Source organism: Tursiops truncatus, chromosome 2, assembly GCF_011762595.2.
Source record: "Tursiops truncatus isolate mTurTru1 chromosome 2, mTurTru1.mat.Y, whole genome shotgun sequence".
Classification (NCBI taxonomy): Eukaryota; Metazoa; Chordata; class Mammalia; order Artiodactyla; family Delphinidae; genus Tursiops; species Tursiops truncatus.
In genome coordinates this window covers 92,716,459-92,729,591 of record NC_047035.1, presented here as the reverse complement: position 1 = coordinate 92,729,591, position 13,133 = coordinate 92,716,459, and the positions used below count along the sequence as shown (strand labels likewise).

Genomic DNA, 13,133 nt, shown 5'->3' with positions numbered 1-13,133 from the left:
AGAAGGTCACAATCACCATTAAAAAAACAAAAACAAAAAAAACCTGAAGAGAAAATATCAGAGCATGTCACACATAGTAAGGTTAAAACTGTTTCATGAAACTTTAGTTTTGGCTGTGTACCTGTGTATGCACATATAGAACACTGGGTATAAATGTGAAATGTCTATAGGTTACAATTCAAAGTGTAAAACTCCTGCAGAGCAACGCTACTCAAGTGTGGTCCACAGACCAGTGCTGGTTGAGGAACTGTTGGTTACCAGCCTGTGATAAAATAAGCTTATAACAGAATGTAAACCTATTAAGCACACTAAATTTTTCATAGCAGCAAGACTTTCTTTACAAAGAAAGCAATGCACTGATTTATATTCTAGCACAAGCTGCAAGACTATAAGAGACTGGCTACTTTGAGTAACACTGCTCTAGGGAGATAGAGTATCACAGGGCTTCTGATCACAAATACCTTAGTTTATCAAGACCAAATTAATACTCATTAAATAATAAGCCAACAATTAATTCCTACACTGTACATTAATACGTGACTCCAGTCACTGGGAAGTCAAAAGGAGGGAAAAATTCACGGTAACTTGGGGCGAGGGGAGAGCTTCTTCCAGCCCAGAGTGTACTCTTTTGTACTGATCCCTCGTCCTGCAAAAACCAACTTAAGTTCCACCTCTTCCATCCTTGATGGTCCCAGTTCTTGGAGTTTCTTTCTTTTTTTAAAATATATAAATTTATTTATTTTATTTTTGGCTGCATTGGGTCTTCGTTGCTGCGCGCGGGCTTTCTCTAGTTGCGGCAAGCGGGGGCTACTCTTGGTTGCGGTGCAAGGGCTTCTTATTGCGGTGGCTACTCTTGTTGCGGAGCACGGGCTCTAGGCGTGCAGGCTTCAGTAGTTGTGGCTCGTGGGCTCTAGAACGCAGGCTCAGTAGTTCTGGCGCACAGGCTTAGTTGCTCCACAGCATGTGGGATCTTCCCGGACCAGGGCTCAAACCCGTGTCCCCTGCGTTGGCAGGCAGGTTCTTAACCACTGAGCCACCAGGGAAGCCGTGGAGTTTATTTCTTGATCTAAATCCTATACTATCAATATTTGCTATCTATAGCATTCCTTTAGTACAGAATTTGGATCAAATGACAATTATGACTAGGCTTTAAGATACTCATACCTCATAAGCATGCAGTTTCATGATGCTGTGATAGAGACAGAAACCGGCCCTAAGGACAGGAGTTAGCTATGAATAGAGTGAGAAAGGAGGGCATGCCAGAAGAGGAAATCAACACGAACAAAGACACAAAATGAGAAATCAGTATGGGAAGGTAATAAGAAAAATAAAGAATGCTATAGGGATTATTAGGAAATAATCAAATAAGATCAAGGGATTATACTAACATGTCTTTATAAGTCATAACTCTAACATGCTAGATCTCTAACATCTACCTTAGTAGTCCTTATAGTCAACCCTTAATAACTGTTGCCTAACAATAATAAATTCTATTAGGTAAGGAAATGGAATTACATGATGGAGGACTTTTGAAGCCACCCAAAAATGTTTATATTTAATTCAGCAGGCAATAAGAAGCCAGATCTTGAAGGGAAAATGGTATCTCTGGGCAGGTCAAAGTGGGGATATGCAAGACAGATTTGAAGGAAACAGGAACAAGGGAATGATACTTTAGAAAAGAATAACTAGCAGGCCATGGCAAAAAAGAACACAGAAAGGTAGAAATGTGCTTTGACTGAAACAGTATTTTCTCTCTTGAGTATACACACACACACATACACACACACACTTTCAACCCTGAGAAATGTGAAGAATGGCAGTGCTGTTAACAAAAATAAAAAGTTTAAAAAACTGATCAGTTTACAGCAGCATTTCTCAAATTGGGCACTACTCACATGCTGGACTGAATAATTCTTTGTTGTGGGGTTGCCCTACACATTGTAGGATGTGTAGCAGCATCCCTGGCCTCTACCCACTAGATGCCAGTAGTATCCACCCTTCTCCAGTTGTGACAACCAAAACTGTTTCCAGACATTGCCAAATGTCCCCTGGGCGGGGGGGTCAAAATTACCCCCAAATAAGAACCACTGATTTACAAAAAAATTTGAACATGTTGAGTGTATGCAAAAGGAATAACATCTAAAGAAGGATGCCTTGATAGAGATGTAAATACGTAATCAGACATCAGGTTTACAGAAAGACCAGATATTAAATCAACTATTAAGGCGTTAATGTTACTTCGATAATCCTCAGTGTTTTGGGAGACAACAAAGTATTGACATTGAAATAATATGCTATCTAGGATATAGTTTAAATAATTCTATTCTCTTCACTTTTATGTATATTTTTAAACTTTTGTAATAGTTTTAAAAACATAAACATCATTTACACTAGTAACTAAAATCAGGAGAATGAATCACTAAGGAAATGAGATCTTGTTTCTCTACAGCTGACAAGATACCTGAAGGGCTCAGAACTTGGGGGGTGGGGGTGGTTCCTAAAGGAGGAAAGAAACAAAGAATGAAGGAAAACCAGGAAAGTGCAATATCATGGAAACCAAAGAAAAAGAGAAGTCCAAAGTTACAAAGTTCTTACAATGCTAAAAAGAAAAACAGAGTAAAATAACTAGCCCTAGTTCTGAAGAGTGATTAAAAACCAGCTTCAATGTGGTAAACATTTAGAATACCTACATCTTTTCAAAGTGTAGCACTGGGGGCTGTAGGGGATACAAAGAATATACCTCCTAACGGAGTTTCTACCTCTTAGGATGAAAGATGAGTACACAGTGGTAATACAAAGCAAAGTACCATATTACAGGCACTAACGTACCATGCCCAAATATTTTGGTTTTATTAAGGACCATTCCCAGAAAAAACACGAGGATAAATGTTTTACACAATAGGTGTCTACCTACCTATATAACCTTGATCCATTTCTTATCTCCTCTTCCTCTTTATCTCTTTAATTTTTTTTTTTAGCAGATGCAAAATTGATGAGCTGGGAACCCAACTGTACTTAGTAAGTACCCAAAAAAAAGCTATGGTTCTCAACCCTAGCTGTATATTAAAATCACCTACAGAACTTTAAAAAAATATTGATGCCCAGGACCCATTCCTAAATGGTTCAATCAGAATCTCTGAGTGTGAGACTTGCACATAGGTATTTCTATAAAGCTCCTCAGGTGAATTCTAGCGTGCAATCAAGACAGGGAACCATGGGCATAAAGAATGGATATAAGCATGTTACTAGAAGCAATAAAACACTATGAAGATGACAGTTAATTTTCAGCTGAAATCAACATTTTTTTAAGGTAGAATTTTATTTTTTTAAATTTATTTATTTATTTTTAACATCTTTACTGGATTATAATTGCCTTGCAATGCTAGCTAGTGCTAGTTTCTGCTGTATAACAAAGTGAATCAGTTATATGTATACATATATCCCCATATCCCCTCCCTCCTGCCCCTCCCTCTCACCCTCCCTATCCCACTCCTCTAGGTGGTCACAAAGCACTGAGCTGATCTCCCAGTGCTATGCAGCTGCTTCCCACTAGTTATCTATTTTACATGAAATCAACATCTTAAGTTATATAACGCCCAACCTACCAAAATTATGAGAAATCATTTAAATTTTTAATATTTTGTAATTAAGAAATTAAAAACCCCAGGATTCCTACACCCACAGCTTTTCAATTTGTTTTGAAATTGGTATTATAATGCATAATAATTTCATTTTACTACATTACAAAGACATCAGGTCAAATGTTATATGATATTACACGTAGAATCTAAAATGATACAAATGAACTTATTTACAAAACAGAAATAGACTCACAGACACAGAAAACAAATTTATGGTTACCAAAAGGAAAGGGGGTACGGAGGGATAAATTTGGAATCTGGGGTTAACAGATACACCCTACTACATATAAAATGGATAAACAATGAGGACAACAAGGACCTATGGTATAGCACAGGGAACTATATTCTACATCTTGTAATATCCTATAATGCCAAAGAATCTGAAAAAGTATATATATATATATATATATATATATGACTGAATCACTTTACTGTACTCCTGAAACATTGTAAATCAACTATACTTCAATTTAAAAAACAAGAAAGACATGCAGGTTCACATCACTGTTGGTACATTTCAGAGAATTTAGTATTATGAAAGACTAAACTGTAATGTGTTAGAAGAGGCAACGTTTAGCTATCTCAACACTAACTTTATTCACTGTACATGAGTACTGTGTTACTTGAATTAGTATGGTTATAAATGTTATTACAAATAAGTTTAACATAACAGTTCATCATTTACTAATAAATTTTATATTATAAAAGTATTATAAAAGTCTTAGTCTCATTTTCCACTTATTATCATACAACTCTGGGCAAATTCCTTAAATCCTCCACCACAACCACTGCCACTGCTCAGTTTATTATCATCTGCAAAATGGGAATAATTCATCTGCTTCTACAGAGTTTTCAAAGGTGTCAATGAAAAAATATATACAAAAAGTGCTCCGAAAATTATAACATGCCATGAAATGGCTAAAGAAATCAGAAGCGTAACTTATTCTGCATTTACTATTATATCCAAACATCAGTCAACAAAATTATGGTAGGCTAAAGATGGCCACAAGTTCTTTGGCATTCTCCTCTTCAAAAAGTCTATCATTTGGTTGGGGGAGGGCTCTGACTGCCCTAACCAATACAGAATGTTGGAAGTAACGCTGTGCCAACTTCTGGGTCCAGGCTTTTAAAAGACTTTAAGAGAAAGCTTCCACTTCCTGACCCTTCAAACACTTGTCTTGGAACTCAGCCTCCATGTTACGATCTGTCCAAGACACATGAAGAGGCTATGTTGTAGGCACTCCAGTTGAACTCCCAGCCAACATCAATTGCCATCCATGGGAATGAGCCGTCTCGGGTGTCCTGCCCAGCTGAGCTTTCAGATGACTCCAACCCTAGCTGGATATCTGACTACAAATACATGAAACCCTCACCGAGAACCAACGAGCTGAGTCCAGTCAGCCCACAGAAACATGAGATAATGAATTGTAGTTTTAAGTCACTTTGTTTTAGAGTGATCTGTTATATAGCAATAGGCAACTGGGACAATGACCAAGATTAAAACAAAAAAGACTCAATAATATCTAATTTTATAAACACTTCATATTTAATAGACACTTTTTTCCCTTTCATCTCTACAAAATAAGTACATTTTTATGTAGAAAATGTTCATAATAAAATATAATGCTAGACATTTTATGGGAAAAAAATCTGATGTACTGACTCTCTTACTTTACAAAAGCCATTTTGGTTCTTTCCCATTATGTTCATGCTAATAAACAAATGACCATAATGACTGACAAAGTTCAAGTAAATATATTAAAAATTAAATTCTAGAAAGACATCTTTAAAATATTTTTGTTTTTCTCACGCATTGTTTTCTCAAAAACAATGCATACCTATGTGCAACTAATATAAATTTATATCATTAATGACAAGTTGTTGTTATTATAGAGTCCTTACCATCTAATTTAAAAGATGCACCTAATGTGTCACAAGAAAAGGAATACACATTTCAACATGTTAAAGACATAGCACAACCTATGGAACCTTTCTGACAGACTGGTCCAGTACTCTGGAATCACGAGAAACTATCTAAATCCATCATGAAAGACATTCAACAATGAATCTTAAACAGAATCTGCTGAAATGCAAAATCTGCTTACATAGCAAAGCCGCAGAGCAAGCCTAGAAGAGGAACACTTCCCCAACAAAAATCACCTGACATTTTTCATGGCTGCAGTAGAAAGTACATAGGATGCTTGCTGACGTAGAGAGAGTAAAATCCTTAGTTCGGCATCCCCTACAGCTGAAACCCTCAGGGCTGTTAACAAATATTAAATTCCTTAGACTCTGCAACACCTCTGTCTTCAGGTAAATATTTTGTTAGTGATTAGGGACTTGCTCCAAGGTCACAAAATGAACTGGAGGCAAGAAATAAACCGAGAAGTGTGGTCTGCAGCTTTAAGTACAAATTCAGGGTTCTGATAATTTCCGAGGTGAAATTAACTTGTCCCACAACTCTAGGAGAAAGGCCACGTTTTAGGAAAGACAAGCTTTTATTTGGGGAAGTCACAGTTTTAACTCTGATGCGCTCGCAGGGTCTTTAAACTCATACCTGGACTTCACTACAAGCAAGTTTGACTGGATCAGAGGAGGGATTGGAAAACACTCTGAGAGGTTGTATTAAGGTCTGGGAATGTAGGTCGACGGGCAGAAAATCTGAAAACGGAGGCAAGAGGAAAGAGGTCAAAGTCGGTCTGAGTGTCCAAGAAGGTGGAAGAATGGTCAAGGCCACCTTCTAAGACCGGAAAAACCGGAGCCCACACGGAATTCGCTGGGCAACCCTAGGTGGGTAGCGGGAAAGACTCGCGGTAGGTCCCTTCCTCCAAAAGCCGATTCTATGTTCGGGGTGGTCCCACCCCCTCCGAGGACACGGCTTGTCTCCCGGGTGACCAGCAGCTGGTGGAAGGAAAGGGGTTCACTGAGGACGGATTCCCGACGAACAAAGGCCAGGACCCAGTCCCGCACTCACCTTGGCGCCGGGCGCGCTAATGCCGGCCTCCTCGCCAAAGGCCCATCTCCCACCAACCCGAAGAAAAATCTCTATCCCGACGGAAGTCAGCTCAGCTCATCCCTCTTTCCCAATTTGCACTGCGTTGCGACGCGTCGCGTCTCTGACGTCACGCAGGGGCGGGGCTGCGCGGCGCGCGCGCGCGTGCCCTTGACTATTTGCTATTTCCCAGCCTCATCCTAGCCTGTGAGGGCTGCGCGGGAGGGCGAAGGAGGGCCGAGGAGGACGTTTTGGATGGACGGTCTGGGTAGTGTCCAGGCTACACTGAGCTGGGGCGAGCTTGTCCGCCTGTCCCCTGCACCCTGCATTTCTCGGGCTTAGTTCTGTCACCCTGGTGTTACTCGCATCCTGGGTCTTGCTGTGAAGGAAGCAGGGCTGCTCTTAACGCCTTAGCTAAGCCTCTTCCTCTTCAGGTTGGAGATTTAAAGGCAGACTAGAAAACGGATTTGAATCTCAAATTCTGATTAAAAGTTTAACGTTCTCCGAAGCCACGCCTCTGGTAAGAGAAGAATAGACACAGTTCTAAAGCACATTATATATACACATACACAGTTAAAAGCCCAATCTTACAGAAACAAAACGAGAGGTCTGAACTTTCTCGCGAGGTGATTCTTTGTAGGTGATTGAATGCTCCGATTATCTGTAAACATAAAGTTGCTTGGATGGAGTTGTGGGCCATGGTCACTAAGTCCCCAGGGACAGTCCAAGTGTCTCAGGGATGGAAAAGCTGGAAGGCGAGGTCTAGCAAATGCGTTAAGTGAAAGTGTGTGTCACATAGGTGTTCAGTAAACGTGTAATGAATAAATGAAAGGACCTAACCCAATAGTGTTTCACATACAGTGGTCTTTCCATTAATGGTAATTTCCTTTCCATCACAATGAAATACCTGCAAAAATACGGTAGCTCTTTATACCTATGCTATACACTATTTTCCCAAAGGATTTAAGACATATAATATGAAATATACTATACTACCTGAGACTACTAACTAGGAAGCCTTAGCAAATTTTTCATAACTAAGGGGAAAAATTGCATCCATCTTTCGAGGGTGGATCTTAAGAAAGTAAATTGGTTATTGGTTGTTTGCTTTTTTTTGTTTGTTTTTGGTCTGCTGAGCATCTTGATGAATTTGAGAAAAATCCAGAGTTTAGTTTGGGAGTAGGAACCAAACAAAGACAGAGGAAGAAAAGTTCTCTGAAGACAATCTTGGAGAGGGAGGATCCTAGGAATGTGAGGTGATAAAGAAAGATCGAAGCCCATAAGAATGAATCAACCAGTGAAAAGTCTCCTATGGTGGGATGGCAGAAAGGTTTTAATAAATAGGACTCTTTAACATTCACCTAAAGTTATTTTTGTTGCTCTGATGTAATTGCCCCAATCCCAATCCCATCCTCCCAGTAAGTGGAATTCCCCAACTTCCCTAAAGCATCAGTCAAGTTTGCTAAAACATAAGTCATTTGCGTGCATTTTTTGAAAACTAAGAAGTTCCCACATGTGGGTCGACAGGTGTGGGAGAGAAACCAGGCACAAGATGACAAGATGATTCCAAAACTGAACTGAGTTAGTGAAAGCAGGAAAAAACAAAACATTCCTGGGAAATTCACAGAAATCTGGGGACAGGCTCTGGACTTTTCAAAATTAGTGGAATGAGAGCTCTTAAGGAGCAGGGTTACCTAGATGAAACTATGCTTATTGAATGGAATTATAAACCCTAACACTTGTTCAAATTTGTACTGTAACAAACCAGGTGGCAGTATCTATGGTACCCAGGCCATCCAGCATAAGCAGTAGTCCAAAATGTATTGAACCTGATTCATCCTCCTTCCATTCAACAAGTATATGATGAATATGTATACTATGCCAGGGATTATTTTGGACTTGGGTTATAAAGTCCCTCCTCAACAGAGAGCTGACTTACATTCAGATGAGCGAGAAATATGATAAGCAAATACATACACACATGAGTTTGAACAACATGAGTTTGAACTGCCCAGGTCCACTTAAATGTGAATTTTTTTCGATAGTAAATACTACAGTACTACACAATCTGACATTGATTGAATCTGTGGTTGCGGAACTGAACTGGCGGATCCGGAGGAACCTGGGATATGGATGGCCGACTCTAATTTATACTGGAATCTTCAACTCTGCAGAGGCTTGGTGCCCCTGGTCCCTGTGTTGTTCAAAGATCAACTGTATACTATGTTAGGTGTTGTTAAGTGCTAAAAAGAAAAATAAAACAGGGTAAACGGCCAGCAAAGACAGTGGTATTTTTGGTGAAATAGGGAAGAGCTCTCTGGCGAAGTGACATTTCCATAGAGCATTTAGTGAAAAGAGGGAGAGAGCCATGGATACCTGTGGGGGAAAAGCATCCAGGCAATGGGAGCAGCACAGGTGAAGGCAGTGAGGGAGGAAAAGGAGAGTGTGCTGGAGGGACAGCAAGGAGGACAGTATAGCTAGCATAAGGTGAATAAGTGGCATTGTGATAGAAGATGATCTCAAAGGGGTGGGGAGAGAATAGAGCACAGATTATATAGGCCTTGTAAGCCAATAAAACATGTTTATCCCAAAATAACACAAGAAGTGAATCACAAGTTAATATTTTATGAGAAAATTTAGCTTTCATATATATAATAAAATTTACAACATTATGTACAAATGTTCATCCCAATTATCTTTTAGCCAAAGCACAAGTGTCTTGTGGGTTTTTTTTATTAATCACTTATTCTTTTCTATTCATCTGGGTTTTATTTCCTAAAATCATAATGATCATCGCATTGGGCCAGTTGCATGGCCCATCAAACATTTTATCTCTAGGGAATGCATCACCAGAAAAGGGGTGGTAAGTCTTGGCTATTCTCCTGGATATCAACTTCAGAGTTTAGGCAGTCACCACTCTTTGCACTTCACTAAGACTCTACCAGATTGGTTTATCTTAAGTTGTAAAAAATTTGCTATATCACCACTTAAGGTGATTTGAGTTCTTTTTTTTTTAATGTGAAGTTATACTTCTATCTTTTTTTAAAAAAATTTATTTGGCTGCATCGGGTCTTAGTTGTGGCATGCGGGATCTTCCGTTGCAGCGCGTGGGCCCTTAGTTATGGCACTCAAGCTCTCAAGAGTGCGGGCTCAGTAGTTGCAGTGCGTGGGCTTAGTTGCCCTGCAGCATGTGGGATGTTAGTCCCCTGACCAGGGATTGAACCTGCGTCCCTTGCATTGGAAGGCAGATTCTTAAGCACTGGACCACCAGGGAAGTCCCTATACTTCTATCTAATTGGCCTAAACTTAATAAAGTTTTAGAGATATATCCTCATTCTATGATTTCAGGGTTTAATGAACAACTATACTTACTTTTTTCAACCCTTAATGATTTTACAGATTTAGGTCTTCTTTCCTTTCTCCCTTTGATTTTCTATCTAAACTGAAAAGTTTTAATCTGGTTATTATGTTCTTCAGTGGTTCCCCATTGTAATGTTGTCTTCTGGATCTTCCTGCTTCCATTAGATTTTCCTTGCAGAAAGATATTTCCTTGTAATACTCAGAATACAATATTACAAATGGTGATGCACATGGTTTTATCCCAAAAAGATAAAGTTTTCAGTTTGTTGATCCTATCACAGAATTTTCACCTACTTGACTGAGGTCATCAAAGAGTTACTTAAACTTCTTAAGAATTGTCTGCAGTTTTGTCATGCTAACTCTAACTGGCAGAAAGAGAATCCCATTCAATAACCATAGGAACTGTTGAGCTATCAGTGTATTGAATTGAGATCATAGAATCAACACACATGCTTAAGCCTTTTCTACGTATTTACAAAAAAAAAACTTATTAAGCTTTCGATATAACGACATTTTAATGAAGCACCTAATTTAAAGAAGATACTTTTTAAGTCAAAATTCCAAAAAAGTCTTTCTGTAATTTATTCCCATTTATACAACTCTTAACTATCTAAAGTGATGTAGTGTCTATGGGAACAGGAGTACGATTTTTGATGTGGTATTTATGTCTTCCAAATTATAGGTAAATATATTAAATAATACATGCCCAGTGGTTCAAACTTCAGTATTATCAAGCAATATGTGGCTTGAATAAACACAACAACAATGCAGACCCAAAACAAAAATTTACAGACTCTGGGCTAGCCCAATGCTTGGGATGCCCCAGCTGCTAGCCAACACATGGAGAGTTGTGCCTGGGCGTGGCACAACTGGAATGCACTTTGGGAAATGTTCTGGATGAGGGATCCCAACCCCCTGCCTCATCACATACTTCTAGAGGAGTGGAGAGGGAGCAGGGATCACCCAGCCAATTTGGAAAACTAAGCTTTTCTATTGAGGTTACAATTTTATCGGTTTAAAAAACAAGGTTTTTGAGACCAATCGCCTGTGAAGTTTTCCTTATCAATTCTAGTTTCTGCCTGAGCCTTTAGAGCCACCCTGCTGAGCTAGCTTGTTGCTAGGCTGCAGAAAGAGAATGAGAGCACCCAGGTTATCCAGCAGACAGACTAGTGTATCTTTACTCAAGTGTGCATAAGAACCAACCTCTGGTTTACATTTAGTAGAAAAGGAAAAGGAACAACAAATTTGCGTTTAAAAATATCTGTGGTGATACTGATGCTGGCGGTCATGAATTCCCCCTGAAGAAATGACAAAACATTCTCTTTAATCTGAATTTACTTTTGTAATAGCTGTCTGTGAGAAATCGTATGGAAGATTTTTGAGATTTTAACTAGAGGATGAGATTCTTTATACATTACTGGGGAGTATATAAATAATCTTGTCTCTGCAATATTTTAAAATTCTAAATCCATCAGTATGTCATTCTATAATCTGCTAAGTGCAGAGGTACAATGCACAAGCCTTTTTTTTTTTTTTTTTTTTTGCGGTATGCAGGCCTCCCACTGCTGTGGCCTCTCCTGCTGCGGAGCACAGGCTCCGGACGGACGCGCAGGCCCAGCGGCCATGGCTCACGGACCCAGCCGCTCCGCGGTATGCGGGATCCTCCCAGACCGGGGCACGAACCCATGTCCCCTGCATCGGCAGGCGGACTCTCAACCACTGCGCCACCAGGGAAGCCCTGCCCAAGCCATTTTTAATGGTCCTTTTTGTGGCTGAGATGTGTAAAAATAGGGTGCCATTCTGGTTGATGTTTCCTCCATGTCAGTTATTCTGCTAGAGTTTTATTACAAAGGTGTGAGTATATTGCATATATAGATATGTAGAAAGAGTAAGAACATGCATCCTCTCAGTGGGTCATATTAGTCTGTGAACTGGGTAAATATCTCAGTGATTATGCAGTACCTCTATAGAGAGGTGAGCATATTTCAGAATGTAATAGAGTGTCTCTGCCTGTCTTTGTATAATATATTCACAGGTAAAAATGGGATGACTGGATGAGCCTATTTACCAGTCTGTGTCTAGGAGTGTGATGATTTGGGATAAGGGAAAAATGCATAAGTAGATTTTTTTCCCCACTGCTTCATGATTGGACTGTATGGAAAAGATCAAATGATTTATACTTTTATGGATTTAAAAGTATAATTAAAGGATTATAACTAATGCCTGGTACATAATTGGCCCTCAATGAATATGCTACCTGACTGTAAAGGTGGCTGGCACCTAAGAGGAAAAATTGAGGAATGGTTCAATACCCTTTAATAGACTCCATCAGCAACCACCCCCCTTTGTTCTTTAATGGGATCAGTTAACATTTTTATCAGTATTTTGGTAAAGTGACATGTAAAAGCAACTGTAAGCCTGTCCTTCCAACAGTTCCAGTGCTCCCTCCTGTACACAAACTGTGGAACCACCAATGGCTCTCTGACTCACTGACATGTGTTGCCTTTGAAATAATCTTGCTTTCTTTCTGCAATTTGTTTTCCACAATTAATTTAGTTCTTCTATCTAGTAGTAGCAAGACAGACAGACAAGGTCATTTTTAATCCCTCCTCTGATTTATCATGGTATTTGAAATGCTACCATTAAAGATTCATTTCTTCATATGAAAATGGAGCATCTCTGAAAAAACCTTCCTTCCTAGTGTTAAACTAGTTTCCCATATCAGGCAGCCTTCTATTAAAGAGAGAATTAAACAGAGGACAGGTAAATTTTGATAGGATTTGGAAAGTGAAGATAAGAAGATGGAAGTATTGTGAGAACCAAGGTTTCATAGAAGGCTTTGGGCAGCTGAGAGGCAGCACAAAGAGATTTGAACATATGAACTCCTCCCTACCAAAGGAGAACACATGGGTGCACAACGGAAGTTACATGGGCTAAAGCTCCCCGCTTTTTTTGTTTATAAACAATGTATTCAGTTTATTGTACTTAAGTTCACAGCTAAATGCACAGAAACAAGCAAGGTATTCCTGGGTTAATACAGGATCCAGTGGGGTTACACGGCACTGAGGGTCAAGTCCAAGGAGAGAGCACTAAGGTTTCAGAGTCAGGCCAGGCCAGAGACCCTGAGCCAAGGGTGGGCG

The 13,133-nt window shown here is 39.5% G+C and overlaps 1 protein-coding gene across 3 annotated transcripts in view; it reads right to left on the bottom strand.

Annotated features, from left to right (window-relative positions):
• The window catches only part of USP8 (ubiquitin specific peptidase 8), a 99,026-nt gene that overhangs the window by 53,183 nt on the left and 32,710 nt on the right, over nt 1–13,133 (bottom strand). Inside the window, exons 1-2 of one of the 3 annotated variants that reach the window (XM_019929305.3) lie at nt 6,616–6,742; nt 6,199–6,302 (exon numbers count right to left, since the gene is read on the bottom strand). The exons of 1 other annotated variant lie outside the window; for it this stretch is intronic. The gene's annotated coding sequence lies outside the window, so the exon portion shown is untranslated. Of the gene's footprint in view, nt 1–6,198; nt 6,303–6,615; nt 6,761–13,133 lie in introns of those variants that run through there. One more of the 3 variants, XM_004312364.4, reaches the window with a different exon arrangement.